Genomic DNA, 5,876 nt, shown 5'->3' with positions numbered 1-5,876 from the left:
TTAACAAAAGTACCTTAGTGACCTTGAGCCAAAAGGGATCACAAAATACATTTGCAAGCATGTGAACATGGCAAAAACATAATCAGATCACAGACTTGGTGAAAACTGGAGCATGCTGAAACATTATCAAGTAGGCATGTTTACGAGCTCGATGCACTCACTACAGAGCAAGTCATGACAAGATAAGCATGCACCCATCAAGAATACACAAAATACAAGCTATACATGGCAAGAACAATAGCATAGCATGCACGGATCAACTACAACATCCCCGGCAAAAACGCTAACAAGTAGACAATCTGCCCAGATTCACGAAATGACAAAAGTAGAGCTCGATTGACTCAAGCTAGGGTGCTCCATAATTGCAAACAAAGAAATGGATGGATAGAGCACTACAAGATGAACAAAACATCCTAACTGATCATCCTCAAAAGAGGCACGGATAACTAGGAAACAACATGAACATATGGCATAATGAGATGAACAACTCAAGGACTTAGTGGAAATGCTAAGTCCCTGAAATCATCCTTAACGAATGCTCCACTTTGCAAGCTTGTGCTAGTCACCACACACATCACAAAAATACATGGGTTGCACCTCTGGATAGATGGCAAAACATACCATAAAACTCATGAAGAGCTCAGGGGCATATCATGCACACAATAATCATGTCAAAAATGACAAATATCTAATTGGAGCAGCAGATATGACAATTATCTCAAATAGTATTCTTCTAACAACATTTCGGGCATCAAGATGAACTCAAATGAAAATGATGCAATGAGATGAAATGATGTGCTCTCTGAGACGAACATTTTGATATGCTATATACCCAAAACGGAGGCGGCCGGGAGGATGGGCGGCGAGGCGGCGGCGGAGGGCGGCGCTGGCAGGGCGGCGGCCATCGGCGACGAGGCGGCGAGGGGTTGTCACGGCGGAGCTTGCTCCGGTCCGGCAATGGCGCGGCGGCGGCGGAGGGGCGACGAGGCACACCGGGCGGCGGCCGGTGAGGAGGAGGAGGCGGCGGTGCGTGGGAGGAGCGGCGCGGCGACTCGGGCTCGCGGGGGCCTGCTGTGGGCCGGGCGGGCCGCGGCGGTGGAGGCGATGGCGGCGCCATGTGGCGCTCTGCCAGTGGCCGCGGGTGGCGGCGGCGACTTCGCGGCGGCCGGACGTGTCCGGTGGTGGCGGGGCAATTTTAGGGTTTGGACGGGGGAGAGATCCAGATTTTTCGTGGGGGTTCTATTTATAGGCATAGGAGGAGCTAGGAGAGTCCAAATGAGGTGCGGTTTTCGGCCATGCGATCGTGATCGAACGCTCTAGATGACGGAGAAGGTTTTGGTGGGTTTTGGGCCAACTTGAAGGGGTGTTGGGCTGCAACACACACGAGGCCTTTTCGGTCCCTCGGTTAACCGTTGGAGCATCAAACGAAATCCAAATGGTACGAAACTTGACAGGCGGTCTACCGGTAGTAAACCAAGGCAGCTTGGCAAGTCTCAGTCCAATCCGGAAATGTTTAATCCCCACACACGAAAGAAAGGTAGAAATGACCATCAGGGGAGAACGAAGCGCCAGAATGCAAAACGGACAACGGGGAAAATGCTCGAATGTATGAGATGAACACGTATGCAAATGCAATGCACATGATGACATGATATGAGATGCATGACAACGACACAACACACGGAGAAAAAAACCCGAACCCGAGAAGATAAAATAACTTAACGCCGGAAACGGCAAGAGTTGGATTACATAATGGGAAAATCATATCCGGGGTGTTACAACACTCCACCACTACGAAAGGATCTCGTCCCGAGATCTAGGACTGAAAGAACGCCGGGTACTCAGAACGAAGGTGATCCTCGCTTTCCCAGGTAGCTTCATGGTCGGAATGGTGTGACCACTTGACTTTGAGGAATTTGATTGACTTGTTGCGAGTCCTGCGTTCAGTCTCTTCAAGAATAGCAACGGGGTGCTCATGATAAGAGAGATCTTCTTGGAGCTCAATGTCCTCGAAGTTGACGGTGCGGTCAGGAGTCTTGAAGCACTTTCGGAGCTGAGAGACATGGAACACGTCATGCACATTTGCAAAGTTTGAAGGAAGCTCGAGTTGATAGGCGAGATCGCCTCTCTTGCTGACAATCTTGAAAGGTCCCACATATCTAGGGGCAAGCTTCCCTTTGATACCGAAGCGACGAGTACCTTTCATTGGAGAGATGCGGAGGTAAACATGATCTCCAATCTCGAAAGCCAAATCACGGTGCTTACTATCATAGTAGCTCTTTTGGCGGGATTGGGCTGCTTTGAGGTTATCTCGAATGACTTTGCACATTTCCTCTGCCTCTGTGATTAAGTCATTACCCAAAAGCTGACGTTCACCGGTTTCGGACCAGTTGAGAGGGGTACGGCACTTCCTGCCATACAGAATTTCAAATGGGGCCTTGCCCGAACTTGCTTGAAAACTGTGGTTGTAGGAGAATTCAGCATAAGGAAGACAATCCTCCCACTTCATGCCGACGGAGATCACACAAGCCCTGAGCATATCTTCAAGAATCTGATTGACACGCTCGACTTGACCGCTAGTTTGAGGATGGAAAGCTGTACTGAAGCGGATGTTGGTGCCCATGGCCTTCTGAAAAGAATCCCAAAATTTGGAGGTAAAGATGCTGCCACGGTCTGAAGAGATCACTTGTGGAATACCGTGTAGAGATACAATCCGAGAGGTATAGAGTTCCGCCAATTGAGCTGCAGTGATTGACTCTTTGATAGGCAGAAAGTGAGCCACTTTGGTGAGTTTGTCGATGACAACGAATATAGCATCATTGCCATGTTTGGACTTTGGAAACCCGGTCACGAAGTCCATCTCAATGTGGTCAAACTTCCATTCTGGAATGGCAAGAGGTTGGAGGAGACCCGCTGGCCTTTGGTGTTCTGCCTTCACTCTTCTGCAGACATCACACTCATTCACGAACTGAGCAATCTCGCGCTTCATTCGAGTCCACCAATAAGCCTGCTTGAGGTCCTGATACATCTTCGTGCTCCCAGGGTGGATGGAGAGGAGAGAATTGTGAGCCTCGTTCATGATCACTTTACGAAGGTCACCTTTGGGCACGACGATACGATCCTCGAATAAGAGAGTATCCTTGTCATCAAGGCGGTAGCACTTGTACTTGGGTTGACTCTTGGCAATCCCAATCTTCACCTTTTTCACCATAGCATCCAGAAGTTGAGCTTGGCGAATCTGGTCTTCCAAGGTAGGAGAGACTTGAAGGTTGGCGAGGAAACCTTGAGGAACAACTTGCAAATTAAGTTTGCGGAAAGCTTCACGAAGCTCGGGTTGATAAGGCTTGAGAATCAGACTGTTGCAATAAGCCTTCCTGCTCAATGCGTCAGCAATCACATTGGCCTTGCCTGGAGTATACTCGATACTCAGATTATACTCTTGAATCATTTCGACCCATCGAGTCTGCCTGAGGTTGAGATTAGGCTGAGTGAAGATGTACTTGAGACTCTTGTGGTCAGTGAAGATGTCCACTTTTCTTCCCAATAAGAGATGTCTCCAAGTCAAAAGAGCATGCACAACTGCCGCCAACTCGAGATCATGAGTGGGGTAGTTCTTCTCGTTGGGCTTCAACTGGCGAGAGGTATAAGCCACAACTTTCTTCTCTTGCATCAACACTTCGCCAAGACCTTGGAGAGAGGCATCACAAAAGACCTCGTACGGCTTGGATTCATCAGGAGGAGTCAGAACTGGAGCAGTGATCAATTTCTCTTTCAAAGTGTTGAAAGCAATGTCACACTCCGGAGACCAAACGTACTTGACGTGCTTCTGGAGAAGATTCGAGAGAGGCTTCGCGATCTTAGAAAAGTTTTCAACGAATCTTCGACAGTAGCTTGCGAGACCGAGGAAGCTACGGAGTTGCTTCACGTTCTGAGGAGGTTCCCAATTCACAATTGCAGACACCTTCTCAGGATTCACCGCAATGCCCTTGGCAGAGATGATATGACCAAGATAAAGAACCTCATCGAGCCAAAATTCGCACTTGGAGAACTTGGCGTAGAACTGGTGTTCTCCGAGCTTATCGAGTACCAAACGCAAGTGCTTGGCATGATCTTCCTTGTTCTTCGAGAAAACCAGAATGTCGTCCAGATAGACCAAAACGAAGTCATTGGTGTAGGCGTTGAATATGAAGTTTATCATGCGAGAGAAAGTCGGAGGAGCGTTGACGAGGCCAAAAGACATGACAGTGTATTCATATGAACCATAGCTTGTCCTGAAAGCCATCTTGGGAATATCTTGCTCACGGATTCGAATCTGATGATAACCCATACGGAGATCAAGCTTGGAGAATACTTGGGCGCCTTTGAGTTGTTCGAACAGCTCGTTGATGTTGGGAAGTGGGTATTTGTTCTTGATGGTCTTCTTGTTCAATGGACGGTAATCAACACAAAGTCGGTCTGTTCCATCCTTCTTCTTCACAAAAAGAACACCACAACCCCACGGAGAAGAACTAGGTCAGATGAGGCCCATTCTATCTTGAATATCGAGTTGCTTCTTCAGCTCCTTCAACTCTTCAGGTCTGAGCTTGTAAGGATGCTTGCACACTGGTTCCGTGCCGGGCTCAGGATCGATGACGAATTCAACTGGCTGGTGCAGAGGCATTCCTGGAAGCTCTTCTGGAAAGACGTCTTGATATTCGCAAATGATTGGAATCTGCGAGATGGCATCCAGTTCACCCTTCTCATTGAGGGGAAACAGACGGATAGTATTATCCCGAGCGGCAAAGACAATTACATCCTCAGACGAATGAGTCAATTGAATCTGTCTGGCTGCACAATCAAGCTGAGCCTTGTGCTTAGAAAGCCAATCCATCCCGAGAATAAGATCAATATCCGAGTTACCAAGGATCATTGGAGAAGCCAGAAACTTGAAATCACCCATCGAGATAGAAATATCTGGAACCTCGTAGTTAGCGAGCAAACATCTACCCGGAGAGACAACTGCTAACGGTTTATGCATAACTTGAGAAAACCACCCATGCTTAGATGCAAAAGGTCTAGAGATAAAACAATGCGATGCACCAGTGTCAAAAAGAACTTTTGCGGGAACATCGTTAACAGGAAGGTTACCCATGATGACATCTGATGAATCCTCTGCGTGAGCTGCATTCACCATATTGACCTTGGCGTACTTGGGTTATGCTTGACCACAGCTGTACTTGCCGATCTGACAGGAGGAGGAGGAGGAAGACGCCTCTGATTGAAACATTTGTTGGCATAGTGACCCTTCTGTTGGCACTTGTTGCACGTGACCTCTGAAAGTGGACGGTGATACGGAGCACTCGATCTTGGAGCTTGAGACGAAGTCTTGTTCTGAAAGCCAGGGTTGGGTGGGTGGGAAGATCCACTGCCACCTTTGCTCTTCTGCTGATACGGCTGACGGAACGGAGGAGGAGGAAGCCAATACTTCTGCTGCTTGGCCACTTGAGTAGAGGAAGAAGGAGTAGCATCTCTGACTCGCTTCTTGGAAGCATCACACCTCAGTTGAGCGGCCTCTTGCTTCAATGCCATGTTGTAGAACTCATCGTACCTCAAGGGCTCAAAGAGAACAAGAGCTAGCTGAATTTCTTCTCTGAGACCACCCCTGAACTGGTATATCATGCTCTTCTCGTCAGGGACGTCCTGCTTAGCAAAGCGGGCGAGCTTCTAAAACAACTTGTTGTAGTCATAGACAGACAAAGAGCCTTGCTTCAGGTTGTGGAATTCCTCACGCTTGCTTTCAACCACGCTCTGAGGAATATAATGAGCTCTGAAATCTTGACGGAATTCATCCCAAGTAATCACACGTCCCCCTCTGGAATCCTTGTACTGTTGGAACC

Source organism: Triticum urartu, chromosome 1 (genome assembly GCF_003073215.2).
Source record: "Triticum urartu cultivar G1812 chromosome 1, Tu2.1, whole genome shotgun sequence".
In the NCBI taxonomy this organism is placed as follows: domain Eukaryota; kingdom Viridiplantae; phylum Streptophyta; class Magnoliopsida; order Poales; family Poaceae; genus Triticum; species Triticum urartu.
This window is presented reverse-complemented; position numbering follows the sequence as displayed.